We start from the raw sequence: 19,532 nt of genomic DNA on the forward strand, positions 1-19,532 counted from the left end.
ATCTTGGGTGATGTATGAATGTGAGCATTGGATTATAAAGAAAGCTGAGCACTGAAGAATCGATGCTTTTGAACTGTGGTGTTGAAGAAGAAACCTGAGAGTCCCTAGGACTGCAAGGAGATCCAACTAGACAATCCAAAGCAAATCAGTCCTGAATATTCATTGGAAAGAGTGATGCTAAAGCTGAAATTCCAATACTTTGGACAACTAATGCAAAGAACTGACTCATTGGAAAAGACCCTGATGCTGGGAAAGATTGAAAGAAGGAGGAGAAGGGGATGACAGAGGATGAGATGGTTTGATGGCATCATAGACTCGATGGACATGAGTTTCAGCAAACTCCAGAAATTGGTGATGGACAGGGAAGCCTGGCGTGCTGCAGTAATGTCAACATTCTAGGAATCAGAGAACGAAAATGGACTGGAATGGGTGAATTTAACTCAGATGACCGTTATATCTACTACTGCGGGCAGGAATCCTTTAGAAGAAATGGAGTAGCCATCATGGTCAACAAAAATGTCTGAAATGCAGTACTTGGATGAAATCTCAAAAACGACAGAATGATCTCTGTTTGTTTCCAAGGCAAACCATTCAATATCACAGTAATCCAAGTCTATGCCCCAATCAGTAATGCTGAAGAAGCTGAAGTTGAATGCTTCTATGAAGACCTACAAGACCTTTTAGAACTAACACCCAAAAAAGATGTCCTTTTCATTATAGGGGACTGGAATGCAAAAGTAGGAAGTCAAGAAACACCTGGAGTAACAGGCAAATTTGGCCTTGGAATACGGAATGAAGCAGGACAAAGACTAATAGAGTTTTGCCAAGAAAATGCACTGGTCATAGCAAACACCCTCTTCCAACAACACAAGAGAAGACTCTACACATGGACATCACCAGATGGTCAACACCGAAATCAGACTGATTATATTCTTTGCAGCCAAAGATGCAGAAGATCTATACAGTCAACAAAAACAAGACCGGGAGCAGACTGTGGCTCAGATCATGAACTCCTTATTGCCAAATTCAGACTTAAAGAAAGTAGGGAAAATCACTAGGCCATTCAGGTATGACCTAAATCAAATCCTTTATGATTATGCAATGGAAGTGAGAAATAGATATAAGGGACTAGATCTGATAGATAGAGTGCCTGATGAACTATGATCGGAGGTTCATGACATTGTATAGGAGACAGGGATCAAGACCATCCCCATGGAAAAGAAATGCAAAAAAGCAAAACGGCTGTCTGAGGAGGCCTTACAAATAGCCGTGAAAAGAAGAGAAGTGAAAAGCAAAGGAGAAAAGGAAAGATATAAGCATCTGAATGCAGAGTTCCAAAGAATAGCAAGAAGAGATAAGAAAGCCTTCCTCAATGATCAATGTAAAGAAATAGAGGAAAACAACAGAATGGGAAAGATTAGAGATCTCTTCAAGAAAATTAGATATACAAAGGGAACATTTCATGTGAAGATGGGCTCAATAAAGGACAGAAATGGTGTGGATCTAACAGAAGCAGAAGATATTTAGAAGAGGTGGCAGGAATACACAAAAGAACTATACAAAAAAGATCTTTACGACCAAGATAATCACGATGGTGTGATCACTCAACTAGAGCCAGACATCCTGGAATGTGAAGTTAAGTGGGCCTTAGTAAGGATCACTATGAACAAAGCTAGTGGAGGTGATCGCATTCCAGTTGAGCTATTTCAAATCTTGAAAGATGATGCTGTGAAAGTGCTGCACTCAATATGCCAACAAACTTGGAAAACTTAGCAGTGGACACAGGCCTGGAAAAGTTTAGTTTTCATTCCAATCCCAAAGAAAGGCAATGCCAAAGAATGCTCAAACTACCGCACAATTGCACTCATCTCACATGCTAGTAAAGTAATGCTCAAAATTCTCCAAGCCAGGCTTCAGCAATACGTGAACCTTGAAGTTCCAGATGTTCAAGCTGGTTTTAGAAAAGGCAGATGAACCAGAGATCAAATTGCCAACATCTGCTGGATCATCGAAAAAGCAAGAGAGTTCCAGAAAAACATCTATTTCTGCTTTATTGACTATGCCAAAGCCTTTAACTGTGTGGATCACAATAAACTGTGGAAAATTCTGAAAGAGATGGGAATACCAGACCACCTGACCTGCCTCTTGAGAAACCCATATGCAAGTCAGGAAGCACCTGTGGTGGATTCATTTCGATATTTGGCAAAACTAATACAATATTGTAAAGTTTAAAAATAAAATAAAATTAAAAAATATAAAAATAATAAAGGATAAAGAAAAAAAAAAAGAACTGGACATGGAACAACAGACTGGTTCCAAATAGGAAAAGGAGTATCTCAAGGCTGTATATTATCACCCTGCTTATTTAACTTCTATGCAGAGTACATCATGATAACTGCTGGGCTGGAAGAAGCACAAGCTGGAATCAAGATTGCCAGGAGATATATCAATAACCTCAGATATGCAGATGACACCACCCTTATGGAAGAAAGTGAAGAGGAACTAAAAAGCCTCTTGATGAAAGTAAAAGAGAAGAGTGAAAAAGTTGGCTTAAAGCTCAACATTCAGAAAACGAAGATCATGGCATCTGGTCCCATTACTTCATGGGAAATAGATGGGGAAACAGTGGCTGACTTTATTTTGGGGGGCTCCAAAATCACTGCAGATGGTGACTGCAGCCATGAAATTAAAAGACGCTTACTCCTTCAAAGAAAAGTTATGACCAACCTAGATGGCGTATTCAAAAGCAGAGACATTACTTTGCCAACAAAGGTCGGTCTAGTCAAGGCTATGGTTTTTCCAGTGGTCATGTATAGATGTGAGAGTTGGACTGTGAAGAAAGCTGAGCGCTGAAGAATTGATGCTTTTGAACTGTGGTGTTGGAGAAGATTCTTGAAAGTCCCTTGGATGGCAAAGAGATCCAACCAGTCCATTCTGAAGGATATCAGCCCTGGGATTTCTTTGGAAGGAATGATGCTAAAGCTGAAACTCCAGTACTTTGGCCACCTCATGTGAAGAGTTGACTCATTGGAAAAGACTCTGATGCTGAGAGGGATTGGGGGCAGGAGGAGAAGGAGATGACAGAGGATGAGATGGCTGGATGGCATCACTGACTAGACAGACGTGAGTGTGAGTGAACTCCGGGAGTTGGTGATGGACACGAGGCCTGGTGTGCTGTGATTCATGGGGTCACAAAGAGTCTGACACGTCTGAGCGACTGAACTGAACTGGACTGAAATGAAGTTAGTATTTATTTTATGTGTGTGTGTTCATGTGTTAGTTGCTTAGCCTTGTCTTACTCTTTGCAACCCCATAGACTATAGCCCACCAAGCCCCTCCATCTATGAGATTCTCCAGGCAAGAACACTGTAGTGGGTTGTCATTTCTTTTTCCAAAAGGAACTATAGAAAGAAGGAAAGAAAGTGAAGTCCTTCATTTATGTCCAAATCTTCATGACCCCATGGACTGTAGCCTACCAGTTTCCTCCATCCATAGAATTTTCCAGGCAAGAGTACTGGAGTGGGTTGCCATTTCCTTCTCCATTTATTTTATAATAATTTATAAATAACTCATACTAATTTTGTTATAATATACTTGTGTTTTCTCACGTTTTTCCCAGATATCACATTTTTCCTTTAAAGAAAATGAGTAACAGCATTAATAAAGAGAATGCACTTAAATATTATTAATGTGGGAATTTATTTAGAAAAACTTATGTGACCTGCAACACTTTTATAGTTAATGTTACATAACAGAGCAAAATATTGAAAGTATTTTAGAATAAAAAAAGTTGTATTAATTACAAAAAAATCAACAATATAAATAAGATCTTAATATGTGCAACACATTTAAAGTAAAATCAGTAACTTTAATGTAAATTTATAGGATATTATACATTGGCCTTTTTATCATTTTTAATATACTTTAAATTGACATATAATTTAGTTAATATAAAATGTCACATTAAATTGGAAAACAAGATACCCAACACATACACAAAGTAAAAGTTAAACAGGTTTTAGATTGCAGAAATTAAAATTGATTCTCCTGCCCAGTTTTCCCACAACTTGACGAATTTACATCTTGAGAAAAATATTCAGCATATTAATTTGTTCTCATTTCCTTTTATTAATGAGGCAGTTTCCAGATATAAAATGAATCTCTGGAACTGATTAAAGTGCTGATTAAATAAGGACATGGTTCAGTTTTGTTTTGTTGTAGGTTTCAAATGGAGAGCAATGAACAAAATGATGAACTCAAGTGCTCTTCTAATTTATTTTAATATTTAAGTGGAACAAAATAAAATGCTGTCTACTTTTAGTCATTACATTGATTTGACCATATTTAATTTCACTTACAAGGACAATAATTATACACATTGCTAGAAACTTTAAAATTACAATTTAAATATCAATGAATATAAAAGAGAATAAACCATTTTTAAAGATATTAGTAACTAAAATAAATTTCATAGCATATTTGATATATTAATGTTAATACTTGAAATTCAAATTATCTTTCATACCTGAACTTATGAATTATTCATGAAACACATTAGCATAGGTAATCATATATTCTATACAAGATAATGCATGTATTTAGGGGGAAAAATTCCTATTCAAAACAAAATATTCCTAGACTTTTTATTTTAGTGTTGTAAATTTCTTTAGATTGGAATTTTGCAGCGAGTGGGGGCTACTCTTCACTGAGGTGCCTGGGTTTCTCATTGAGGGTGCTTCTCTTATGGCTGAGTAGTTGCAATGCATGGGCTTAGCTCCCCTGAGGCACATGAAATCTTCCTGGAGCAGGGATCAAATCCATGTTCCCTGCACTGGCAGGTGTATTCTTAACCACAGTAACACCAGGAAAGTCCTGAAAGTACTTTTAAGATGATCACTATTTTATTTAATGTATTCACAAGTTTTCCTGACTTTCCTTTATAGTCTTGGAAAAAGACATCTCAACCACTCTTTAACTTTTTTCTGGCCATGTGGCACCCTTGTAAATGGATTTCCTCAATGTATGTAAACAGAAGCTGGTGAAGGAGTGTACATTGCTCTTAGACATACAAGTATCTGATGCACTGCATTTCTAGTCTATTCCTTTGTGTCCTGTTTATCCAGAATGTCATTTCTAAACAGAAGACACTGGAGCAGAGACCTCCAGGAATGGATGAAATAAACCATCTGAAATCACATAGAAAACTAGTTATAGAAGGACAGTGAATCAGAGGTAGATTGAACAGTAGAGAGAATGGTAACAGATAAGGTCAGAGTAATAGCCAAAACCAAGATAATTCAGACATGTGTAAGCTATTGGAAGAACTTTTTCTCCTGAGTCAAATGGGGTGAAATTGGAAAAAAATTCAAAAGTCTGTTTTACAAAGAAAATTTTGACTCTTGCACAGAATGGACATTAGTTATTAAGTAGGGAAATAAAAGTGAAGTGAAAGTCAGTCAATCGTGTCCGACTCTTTGCAATCCCATGGACTATACAGTCCATGCAATTCTCTAGGCCAGAATACTGGAGTGGGTAGCCTTTCCCTTCTCCAGGGGATCTTCCCAACCCAGGGATCAAACCCAGGTCTCCCACATTGCAAGCAGATTCTTTACCTGCTGAGCCACAAGGGAAGCCCAAGTCGGGAAATTGGGGAAGCCCATTTGGGAGCCATGTTAAGAGTCAAAGAGAGAGCTTACATAGGATGGTGAAAGGAAAAAGTGAAGTTGCTCACTCGTGTCCGACTCTTTGCAACCGAATGGATTGCAGCCTAAGAAGCTCCTCTGTTCATGGGATTTTCCAGGCGAGAATACTAGAGTAGGTTGCCATTTCCTTCTCCAGGAGATCTTCCCGACCCGGGGATCAAACCCGGGTTTCTCGCATTGCAGAAAGACGCTTTACCAGCTAAGCCACCAGGGAAATCACATAGGAGGGCAGTTGTGAGTTAATGAGACTTCCTTGGTGGCTCAGAAGGTAAAGCATCTGCCTGCAATGCAGGTTACATGGGCTGAGTTCCTGGGTGGGGAAGATTCCCTGGAGGAGGGAATGGCTACCCATTCCAGTATTTTTACCTGGAGAATTCCATGACAGAGGAGCCTGACAGGCTACGGTCCATGGACTGTAGGTGTAACTTTCACTTTCACTTTTTTTGAGTGAGTTAATGACAGGTGGTTGACTAGAAAATATAACTCCAGGATAGAGCCAATAAGATTCTCTGATGAGTTGGATTATGGGTATGAAAATAAGAGCATAAAAATGACTTCACAGATTTTTTAAAATTTCATATATGATTTTATATTATTTTTCTCTATATAATGCTTTTGCTTATTTCATCATACTTGCTTTTTTTTTTATTGATTTAAACTTTCATCTATTGATTTAATTAACTTTTACCTTAATAAGCTACTGTTACATGATTATCTAATTTTTGTCTCTTTTTTCAATATACTATTTCTTAAATATTAATCTGGTCTTAAATATTAATACACCCTTGGTCTTAGTTGTGGCATATGGAATCTTTGTTGCAGCATGTGCGATTTGGTCCTCTGACCAGGAGTCGATCCTTGGCTCCCTACATTGGGAGGGCGGAGTCTTAGCCACTAGACCAGCAGAGAAGTCCCCCCAGGGTATTGTTTTGATTCTGATACTTTTGTTATTCTTTTCCAAATGTTTAGATATTTTAAACCAAATATCTTTATCTGTTCTGATTATCTATATGCCAAAACATTAATAATGAGTAGAATATCTGAGTTTGAATATAGCATCATTGAGAATAGTCTGTAATCAAAAATGTTTATAGTCTAGATTCACCATTTCAAATAGAAGGTAATTCTGAATATTACCCGAGTGTCATCACAACTCTCTGTAAATGGATGGACTCCTCAAACTGGAAGCCAGGCCAGAAATGGATGGACAGTTAGAAATGAATTGGTGTTCAGTTCCTTGATTTACTCTATTTGAGACTAAGGAAATCCCAATGTAAACCAGTCTCCCCATGATGATATTGCCAGGCATTTCAGTACACACATTTCTGCTCTTCCTGCCTCAGTGGAGAAACTGTCCTTTACCTGCAGTGTTTTTTTATTTTCCCTAAACACTCCTAGAATGTAGATATGCTGGGTTTTGGCAACATGTGCTGAAAATTAAGTATAATTCTAGTTCTGACTCAGAATATATCATGTAGCAAAGTCATGAGAAAGATAATATGGAAAAGTTGAACCAAAACACATTAAATATGGTAGTAAAAAGAGATAGTCAATTATGGCTTTGCAAAAGCCATTGTAAAGTGGAAAAGATTGTTGGTATAAAAAGCTAATCTGTTCTTATTACTGACTAAGGTGTATGATAATTATATTTATGTTATCAAGGGTGAGCAGACAATGGATATAAAAAAGATAGGAACAGATGAACCAATCTCAGTGTTATCTAATATATATCTGCCTTCCACAGAAAGGCATTAAGAGAAAGAGCAATGTTGTTATTCTACTGTGAAGGGAAATTATGAAATTTTAAAGTTATGCCAATAGAAGCAAGAAAAGTGGAGAGATGGGTGAAATTGATCACTCTAAGCAGCTGGTTCCAGTAATTCAGTCTGTTCAAAATAAATGTTTATGATAGAAAATCATTAGTACATGCAAGGTGCTAATTTATGAATGTGGGGATGAATTCCTCCAAAATTCTTTATCAGGATTTTTTTTTTACTGACGTATTATGAACAAAATGCCTTCAGTTTCTAGATGAATGATTATTAATGACAGATCAGATGTACTTAATTTGTTTTTCCTAACATCAGTATTATCATTAGGCTTATGTAAGCATAAAATATGGAATAACATAGTTAATATAAAACCAATGCATTATGGGAAAGCCTAATTTGAGAACAATAAATAATTTAATTTCCAAATTAGAAATGGAAAACTAATCTGTTACATTTGGCATTTATATTTATAAAAGGTTTAAGACAAAGATATGTGTTTTGATAAACACTTCATTTTTTTAGATGGTTGTGTAAAACTAAATTTGAATTCCCATTTTCTCTACTGAACAAAGAATCATGACTTACTATAGCTATCAGAATGATGGAGAAATCAATACCCATTACTATTAATGTGAATAAAATGGAGTTTTGTAGTTTAAAATTGTACATTTACTATTCAAAATTTTCTAAAATAGTAATAGCACCATGTGCTGTAAAAATGCAGTACAATAATACGCTAAAATCTTGGATGATATCAGAAAGCTTCTAAACCATTTTTTTAAGAATTTAATTAACATATTATATTATTGAAATTCAGTTCTAGAAGTTCACTGTCCAATATGATAACCAGCATTAGTTGTAGTACTAGTGTAGTACTGCATACTATATTGAAGAACATAGATCTTTAACATTTTTATTATTACTCAAGTTCTAAAGGACAATGGTATTCTAGAAAGTTTTAAATATATAAAAACAACTTCATGACTTATTCATTTTATTTTATTCTCTTTGTTCTTTAATAAACATCTAAGTTAAATAGAAATTTAAAATTAACTCATAATTTGCTGTTAAAATCCATAGCTATATTGAATGCAAAGTCTCACAGCAGTGATATCTTTTTCTTTAGCTGTGTTTCTAAGTCAATTCAGAAAAAAAAGGTAAAACTAAATTACTATTGATTAAACATCTCATAGCAATAAGACTCGGAGAAGGCAATGGCACCCTACTCCAGTACTCTTGCCTGGAATATCCTATGGATGGAGGAGCCTGGAAGGGTCCTTGGGGTCGCTGAGGGTCAGACACAACTGAGCGGCTTCACTTTCACTTTTCACTTTCATGCATTGGAGAAGGAAATGGCAACCCACTCCAGTGTTCTTGCCTGGAGAATCCCAGGGATGATGGAGCCTGGTGGGCTGCCATCTATGGGGTCACACAGTCGGACACGACTGAATTGACTTAGCAGCAGCAGCAATAAGACTCTCATTTCACCTTGTCTCTCAACTACATTAAAACTCAGGCCAGCTAATCTTTGTTCAGTGACAAAGAGAATATAATGTAAAGCCAAGAAAGAGGAGGACTTGAACACTTCAGGGTGTAATTTTTATTCATTTTTATAGGAAAATATATCCTTGTTCAACTTTAGTAGAACTCTGAAATGATTATATATGGCAAGGTTTTCTGAAATGAAGATTTCCTAGACTTTTATGAAAAAGTATATAGACTTCATTTTGAAACTACTACTTCTAATGTCAAAATGATTTCAATTATACAGTAGCAGCCATTGCTATATGATTTGATTTTTAATAATTTTATGCTATTTCTTAAATTATGCAAGGTCAGTACCTGAGTTCATATAGCTTTCTCTGACCCAGTGTGGTAACTACTGTTTAAAACATAATGCCGAAACATCTGCTCAATATGCAAATATACCTTGTGTTCCAAAATAAGTGATTAGGAGGTTAGCATTTGCTCTGGGCTTCCCTTGTAGCTCAGCTGGTAAAGAATCCTCCTGCAATGCGGGAGACCTGGATTCGATCCCTGGGTTCAAAAGATTCCCTGAAGAAGGGAAAGGCTACCCACTCCAGTATTCTGGCCTGGAGAATGCCATGGACTGTATGGTCCATGAGGTCACAAACAGTCGGACATGACTGAGACTTTACTTTCACTAAGACTATTTATTTCTTACCTCAAAATATTCAGGATATTTTAAAAATGTCTTGGGAATAGATGGCATTAGATTTTCTTCAGGGACTATATTTTATCCTTCTTGAAGTTAGGTTTGTTGTTTGATCACTTAACAAGTATATTATATTTACCTTGCAGGACTCTGGTACACACAGCAGATATGCAATAAGTATGTGGTCAACTAAATTAATAAATAACCTTCTACATTTGTCAAGGCCTGGTTTCTGATAGTTGGTCAGTAAATATTTGTTGAGTGAACTAAAATATCTCTCTAGAGCCTATAAGAAGGATGGCATACTCAAAAATGGTCACTACAACCTAAAGAGTAATTTTCTCAGTTGAATACATTAATGTTAATCAAAATAATAAAATTCCCCAAATTCTGTTTTGTTTTGTTTTGTTTTTATTTACTACAGCTACGTTGTTGGTGTTGTCCAGTCGCCAAGTCATGTCTGACTCTGCACGATCACACGGACTGCAACACACCAGGCTTCCCTATCCCCCACCATCTCCTGGAGTTTATCCAAATTCATGTCCATTGAATCCGTGGTGCTATCCAATCATCTCATCCTCTGTTACTTCCTTCTTTTTCTGCCTTCAATCTTTCCTATCATCAGGGTCTTTTCAGATGAGTAAACTATTCTCATTATGTGGCCAAAGTATTGGAGCTTCAGTTTCGACATCAGTCCTTCCAAATATTCAGGGTTGATTTCCTTTAAGATTGACTGATTTGATCACCTTACTTTCCAAGGGACTCAGAAGAGCCTTCCCCAGCACCAGAGTTCAGAGGCATCAGTTCTTTAGTGTTCTGCCTTTTTTTTATTGTCCAGCTCTCACACTGTACACAACTACTAGAAAGACCATAGCCTTGATTATATGGACCTTTGACGGCAAAGTGATGTCTTTGTTTTTCAACATGTTGTTTAGGTTTGTCATAGCTTTCCTGCCAAGAAGCAATCATCTTCTGATTTCATGTTTGCAGTCACCATTTGCAGTGATTTTAGAGCCCAAGGAGAAGAAATCTGTCACTGCTTCCACCTTTTCCCCTTCTATAGACTTAAAAAATATTGAGTTGACAAATACAAATATTTGTGTTCTTTTCATTTCTTTATTCACAAATGCACAAAATGATAGCCTCAGAGACAGAAATTGTCCACTTGGACATCAAATTGTTTTATTGAAAAGAACAATTGGGTACATTTCCTTAAACTTATGTTTTCCCTATATATAAACTACAAAAAGTCGAACAATAGAAACAAGTTTGTTTTATGACATTAAAGAAAAAGTTGAACTGTCCAGACATCAGTTTAATTAGCTGAAAATAATCAATATTTAGTCAGTGGGAAATAAAATCTGTCTTTCTGAGTCCAACACTTTTTATAAGTATTAATTTGTAAGTATAATTGTTAAAAATACTACTTTAAATCAATAATATGGACATTCTTTAAAACTGAGAACTTAAAAGTCATATTTCATATACACAACTATATATAAAATAGATAAGCAATAAGGCTCTACTGTACAGGTGAGGGAATTCTACTCAATATTCTGTAATAACCTATATAGGAGAAAAAATCTGAAAAAGAATGTGTATATATGTATAAACGTGTAACTCAATCACCTTTCTGTACATCTGAAACTAACACATTATGAATCAAATATACTCCAATATAAAATGAAAATAAAATTGATTTGAAAAAAATAAAGTACCCTGGAAAGTATATCTAATGACATAAGTAGTCACTGATCAAGAACTTAATTTAGAAATTCTTTGGACCAAAAGGTTTTTTTATAAACCATAGATCTACTTTATCACGTGAAGGCTTTTCATTTGGTTATTGAGCAACACTAAAAGAATGATGGTTTACAGCTGAATTGTTAGCAGCAGTGGATACAGTATTTTTGATGGTAGGTATTTAAGTCTGTCATGACCACTGGATATTGTATATTTTAGAGATCCTACTTGGCATATATGATCTTTTAGTTTATCCTCAGTCTAATTTAGTTTTATATTAATGCCATTTTAAAAATGTTACCTATATATCACTTTCTAAATCCATTACTATGAAAAGATTATCAGAAACTTTATAGACCTTTTTTACTGGATAATTAAAAATATTTCTTGAGGTTTAATTGACATATAACATTATATTAGATTCAGGTGTATAACAATGAATCAATATTGGTATTTATAAAAAAATAATCACACTAATAAATCTAGTGCACATCCATCAGTACAAAGTTATAATATTTTTCTTGTGATAAGAGATTTTAAGATTTCTCTCTTAGCAACATGTAAATATGCAATAAGATATTATTAACTATAGACAGTATACTGTATATTGCATCTTCAAGACTTAATTTAGAATTATAAATTTGTACCTTTTGACCCCCTGCACTCATTTTGCCCACCCCCCACCAATCTGTTCTTTTATCTATGATCTTGTTTTTGTTTTCAGATCACAAACAAATGAGATTATTAGGTAATTGGGTAATCATCCTTGTCTGATATTTAATTTAGCATAATGCCCTTGATATCTGTTAATGTTGTCTCAAATAGAAATATATCATTCTTTTCTTATGAATAAATAATATACTATTTTGTGTGCACCACATTTTTAATCCATCTATTCATTGGTGAACACTCAAGTTATTATATCTTAGCTGAAAGAAAGTGAAAGTGAAAGTTGCTCAGTCTTGTCTGACTCCTTGAGACCCCATGGACCGTACATGTCCATGGAACTCTCCAGGCCAGAATACTGGATATGAGAAGCCTTTCCCTTTTCCAGGGGATCTTCCCAACCCAGGGTCAAACCCAGGTCTCCTGCATTGCAGGCACATTCTCTACCAAATGAGCTATAAGGGAAGCCCTATATCCTAGATAATCATAAATAATGCTACAGTGAACATAAGGGTATATGTGTCTTTTCAAATTAGTGTTTTCAGTTTCTTCAGATAAATAGTGGAATTTCTGGATTATATGGTACTTCTATTTTTGGAGAAACTTCCATATTGTTTTCTATAGTGGCTGGATCAATTACGTTTCCAACAGTGCACAAGGGTTCCCTTTTCTCCACACCCTTGGCAATTGTTTTCATTTCTTATCTTTTTAATAATACATAGGTTTTTTATTGATTTATTTATTGAAGAGCTGTTTAATAAGTATAGGAAATTAGAAAATTGATTCTAAAATAATTAATATATTATTAGATGCAAACATCTAAGGCATATAGAGTTGACCCTTGAACAACATAAGAATTAGAGGGCCAACCTACACACAGTCAAAATGCCATTTATAGCTTTGACTCCCCAAAACTTAATAACAAATAGCCTACTTTTGACCAGAAGCCTTATCAATAATATAAACGGTCAGTTAACAAGTATTTTTTATCTTATATGTATTATATACTGTATTCCTATATTAAAGTAAGCAGGAGAAAAGAAAATATTATTAAGAAAATCATAAGGAAGAGAAAATGCATTTACAATACTGTACTGTATTTATCATTGCCATAAGTTTACATATGTTTTCAAGATGAACCATATGTCCAGAACTACATCTATATTGCTTTATATATAATACAAAACACTACAGATATTATGCTTATGACTAACACTCGACTTCGAAAATGAAAAGATGCTGTTAAAAAAACCCGTATTTAAAGTGTAAAGATTCATGCATTGATAATAAGAATACGATTGCTTAATGGTAACCTAGTCTGCATGCTAATAAATAATTCATTATAAAATCTTTATTGCATACAGGATCACATTAGATTCACATTCATAACAGATTATACAGCATTAGAATCACTTTCATAGTACAGTATTGGAAACACTGTTACTTTTTTTTAACACATGTGATAATAGGCTGATAGTTTCTCCAATTATAAGAGAGATGTATACTGTAAGGTAATGTAGTTCTTTGAAATAGAAGTTATTTGGCAAAACTAATACAATTATGTAAAGTTTAAAAATAAAATAAAATTAGGAACAACAAAAAAAGAAAAAAAAAGAAGTTATGAAACAGAAAGAAAACTAATGCATTGTTAATTTTGTATTAAATATTACTGACCTTATACTGAGAAGGAACCCCACTCCAATACTCTTGCCTGGAAAATCCCATGGACGGAGGAGCCTGGTAGCCTGCAGTCCATGGGGTCGCTAAGAGTCGGACACAACTGAGCAACTTCACTTTCACTTTACACTTTCATGCATTGGAGAAGGAAAGGGCAATCCACTCCAGTGTTCTTGCCTGGGGAATCCCAAGGATGGGGAGCCTGGTGGGCTGCCGTCTATGGGGTAGCACAGAGTTGGACACAACTGAAGTGACTTAGCAGCAGCAGCAGCAGACCTTATATCTAAGAATAGAACACTATCAACATATTTTATGCCTTCATGATATATCTTTTTATTAAAATTTCCAGTATTTCGAGGCTATAAGCTTCACCTGCAAGTTTTCCCAAATTGCCATAAATCTCTAAAATTTTTTCTGTATATTTATTGTAAGAAACCTGCATATTAGTAGATCTGCACAGTTCGAACCCATGTTGTTCAAAGGTCAGCTATTTACTTTTCTACTGATAATGATTTTATAATTGAAATGGAAGTTTTAAAAGAATTATAGCTTTTTCAAGTACTAATTATTCTTCAGTAGTCCTAATAGTTGGGCTTCACCAGTGGCTCAGTGGGTAAAGCATCTACCAGCAATGCAAGAGACACAGGAGATGCTGATTTGATCACTGGGTCAGAAAGCTATCCTGGAGAAGGAAATGGCAACCCACTCCAGTATTCTTGCCTGGAAAATCCCATGGACAGAGGAGCCTGGAGGCTACAGTCCAAAGGGCTGCAAAGAGTCCGACACAACTGAACGACTAAGCACAGTCTCAATAAACTGCATAGTAAAAACGTCCAAGCAGTTCCTCTTGAACTGATGCAGTTCAAACAAGTTACCAAGTTTGACTCAGGATCAGGCCATCATTTTCATTGGTTGTATGGATAATAACAGAAGTTTTGGTGTATCTCATATTTGTAAGTGCTGTGTTGTAGGAAATGTGATTACTTTTCCTTCATTTGCTCTTATAAACAGGAGCCACATTTTAAAATCCATTGTTGTAATAATAATCAACCACTAGAGAGGTGTTTTGTCAGTTTTCCTCCAGGACACAGATTGATGCTTTTATTGTCCATGAAAGCCAGCATGATCACTCAGCAAGGATTATACCTTATTTTGTATAAATAGAGTATGATATTAATACCAGAGCTCCTGGAAATTATTTAAAATTTGTCATGTTCTCTGCCCTCATTTAGTGATGATTGATGAGGCAATATTTGCAGTGTGTAATAAGTTACATGAGTGAATGCTGTTGAATAAGTAATAGAGTACAAGCTCTTCTTATTAAATAATAATTAATTTGAGATTTTCCCACTTTCTCTTCTTCCTAAGAAACTCAGAAAACCAAGTAATGAATTATTTGACATTTAAGAAACCAAATTAAACATATTTCTTTGTTTCATCACAAAACACTTGATAGCTTTTGGCTTCTAGGTTGGGATATTTCTCTCCAGGCAAGTATCTTAGTTTAACAACAGTATCAAAAGCAAGAGCAGATAAAATTTAAAAAAATAAATAAAGTATAAAAAAATATAAATAAATGAAAATCAGTTATTTTTACAACAGTGGGGGAAAAAAAAAAAGCAAGAGCAGCAAGTAACAACAGGAAAAACAAAAGCAAAATTATTTATATGGGAAAAGTAGTTTCCCTGCTCTTTTTACTATCACTTCCTTAAAAATAGTAACTGTTGATTATGTTACTGCTTCATAGAATCTTACCAAGTAATTTCTGTTTTCTGTTCTTCTATGCAATCTCTTTTCACATGGAATCCAAGTGAAAAGTAATCTCTACTTAATATTAACTATATTTTGCTTATATTTAGTGTATTAATTTGGGCTTCCCTAGTGGTTCAGTGGAGAAGGCAATGGCACCCCACTCCAGTACTCTTGCCTGGAAAATCCCATGGACAGAGGGGCCTGGAGGGCTGCAGTCCATGGGGTCATGAAGAGTCGGACATGACTGAGCAACTTCACTTGCACCTTTCACTTTCATGCACTGGAGAAGGAAATGGCAACCCACTCCAGTGTTCTTGCCTGGAGAATCCCAGGGATGGGGGACCCTGGTGGGCTGCCATCTATGGGGTCACACAGAGTCGGACATGACTGAAGCGACTTAGCAGTGGTTCAGTGGTAAAGAATCCGTCTGCAATGCAAGAGACACAGGAGACAAGGGCTTGATCCCTGGGTCTGGAGGATCCCCTGGAGGAGGGCATGGCACCCACTCTAGTATTTTTGCTGGTAAAATACCATGGACAGGGGAGACTGGAGGACTATAATCCATAGGGTAGCAGTGAGTTGGACATGACTGAATCAGCTGAGCAGCAGCAGCATATATTAATTAAATAAGGCCAGATTGAATGAGGTCAACTAAACCAAGCTTTGTACAAATAAAGTGTGCTTAATGTTTTTAAAGATAAAAGCTGAAATTTTCATTGAGATCATCAAACCACATTTAATCATTCACAAAACTTTAAAAGGATTTCAAAAATTAATTATAATTATCAGGCCAATATCATTTAAAATACTATAAAATGGTATGAAGTACTAATTTACATTTACTTATTTTTATAATGAATATCAACTTATATCTACTGCTGCTATCATTATTACCAAACTGGACATGGAACAACAGACTGGTTCCAAATAGGAAAAGGAGTTCATCAAGGCTGTATATTGTCACCCTGTTTATTTACCTTCTATGCAGAGTACATCATGAGAAACGCTGGACTGGAAGAAACACAAGTTGGAATCAATATTGCCGGGAGGAATATCAATAACTTCAGATATGCAGATGACACCACCCTTATGGCAGAAAGTGAAGAGGAACTAAAAAGCCTTTTGATGAAAGTGAAAGTGGAGAGTGAAAAGGTTGGCTTCACATTCAGAAAACGAAGATCATGGCATCTGGTCCCATCACTTCATGGGAAATAGATGGGGAAACAGTGGAAACAGTGTCAGACTTTATTTTTCTGGGCTCCAAAATCACTACAGATGGTGACTGCAGCCATGAAATTAAAAGACACTTACTCCTTTGAAGGAAAGTTATGACCAACCTAGATAGCACATTCAAAAGCAGAGACATTACTTTGCCAACAAATGTTCGTCTAGTCAAGGCTATGGTTTTTCCTGTGGTCATGTATCGATGTGAGAGTTGGACTGTGAAGAAGGCTGAGTGCCAAAGAATTGATGCTTTTAAACTGTGGTGTTGGAGAAGACTCTGGAGAGTCCCTTGGACTGCAAGGAGATCCACCCAGTCCATTCTGAAGGAGATCAGCCCTGGGATTTCTTTGGAAGGAATGATGCTAAGGCTGAAACTCCAGTACTTTGGCCACCTCATGCGAAGAGTTGACTCATTGGAAAAGACTCTGATGCTGGGAGGGATTGGGGGCAGGAGGAGAAGGGGATGACAGAGGATGAGATGGCTGGATGGTATCACTGACCTGATGGACGTGAGTCTCAGTGAACTCCAGGAGTTGGTGATGGACAGGGAGGCCTGGCGTGCTGCGATTCATGAGGTCACAAAGAGTTGGACATGACTGAGTGACTGATCTGATCTGATCTGATCTGATTATAAAGTAGAACTGTCTTTTCAAGGCAAACTATGAGTTATTTTGACCATATTTTTAAAAAATCATTGTATACTAAATAACTTTATCAGTATATTTACTTATTAAGCATATTTTGTTCAATGCATGTGAATCTCCAATTAATTTAATTATTGAATAAAATTTTAATATTAAAACACAGTTTTATAATAATTACTTCATAACATAATTAACAATTCAAAATAGTTCAAAATAATTTGGATAATTCCCATGTACATTAGACATTTGATCAACTTATAAAATTAAGAGTGCAAATATTTGCCTATTTAATAAGTGTTAACAAGATTAGGAAGTATTTTTATTTTTAAACAAATTTTAAATGACTTAAAAAATTCAGAAATTCCATATAGTTATGTATTTTCTCCATGAGAGAACTTGTTGTAGTCTAGAGATAGATAAATTGGAGATCTGCCAATCAGATTTTAAATTTAGAAGTAAAATAGAACTTTTACTAGCTTAGAATATGTGGTAAGTAATGTATCAAAACTGTTAATTTTAAAATTATTACTCAAAGTGTCAATCCTGAGATCACTGGTTAAACTGATAAAAACTTTTCATATGATAAAGGGTAATAATAGATAAAAATATTTACAATGATTTTATACCTTAATATTTCAAAAGAATTGTTAAGGCTACATGGTAGTTTTGATTTTTTTTTTTTTTTTTCTACCCAACTAAGCTTATTTCACAGAATGCATTGTTTTGGCAGCACTGGAATAGAGTGATGTTCACTAATATCCAGTGTTGGTTGTGGTGTATGCTGTGCTTGGTCACTTCAGTTGTGTCTGACTCTTTGATACCCCACAAGCTGTAGCCTGCTAGGCTGCTCATTCCATGGTGATTCTCCGGGCAAGAATACTGGAGTGGGTTGCCATGCCCTCTGCTAGGGATCTTCTTAACCCAGGTATTGAACCCATTTTTCCCACATTGCAGGATGATTCTTTACTGTCTGAGCCACTGGTGTGGGTTATATTTAGAACTGACTCATTAAAAAAAAAAAAAAAAGTCACTTCTGAAAGCTCCATTTTACTCCCTGAAGTCTGTATTTGGGAGTTATTTTCTTGCCTTGTGTGCCTGTGTACGTGCTAAGTTGCTTCAGTCATCTGTGATTCTTTGCAACCCCATAGACTCTAACCTGCAAGGTTCCTCTGTCCATTGGATTCTCCAGGCATGAATACTGTAATGAGTTATCATGCCATCCTCCAGGGGCTCTTCCTGACCCAGGGAGGAAATCCATGTCTCCTGCATCTCCTGCATTAACAGGCTGATTCTTTAAAACCAATACACCTGGACTTCCTCTGGATAGATAGATAGATAAATATATATATATATATATATATATATATATATATATATTTAAAATTCTTAAAGAGATGAGAATACCGTACCACTTTACCTACATCCTGAGAAACCTGTACACAGGTCAGGAAGCAATAGTTAGAATTAGACATGAAACAATGGACTGGTTCAAAATTGGGAAAGGAGTACATCAAGACTGTATATTGTCATGCTGCTTATTTAACTTCTGTACAGAGTACATCATATGAAATGCTGGGCTGATGATGCACAAGCTGGAAAAAAGACTGCCAGCAGAAACATCAATAACTTCAGATATGCAGATGACACCACTCTGATGGCAGAAAGACTCTTGATAAGAGTGAAAAAGCTGGCTTAAAACTCAACATTCAAAAGATGAAGATCATAGCATCTGGCCCTATCACTTCATAACAAATAGATGGAGAAACAATGAAAATAGTGACAGACTTTATTTTATTGGGCTCCCAAATCATTGCAGATGATGACTTTAACCTTGAAATTAAAAGATTCTTGCTCCTTGGAAGAAAAGCTATGACCAATCTAGCCAGCATATTAAAAAGCAGATATATTACTTTGCCAACAAATGTTCATCTAGCCAAAGCTATGGTTTTTCCAGTAGTTATATATGGATATGAGAGTTGGACCATAAAGAATACTGACTGCCAAAGAATTCATGCTCTTAAACTGTGGTGTTTGAGAAGACTTTGAGAGTCCCTTGAACTGTAAGGAGATCAAAACAGTCAATCCTAAAGGAAGTCAGTCCTGAATATTCATTGAAAGGATTGGTGCTGAAGCTGAAGCTCCAATACTTTGGCCACCTGATGCAAAGAGCCAACTC

This window comes from Bos grunniens, chromosome 1, assembly GCF_055505025.1.
Source record: "Bos grunniens cultivar Pamir isolate PY7600 chromosome 1, Bosgru_T2T1.0, whole genome shotgun sequence".
Taxonomy (NCBI): Eukaryota; Metazoa; Chordata; class Mammalia; order Artiodactyla; family Bovidae; genus Bos; species Bos grunniens.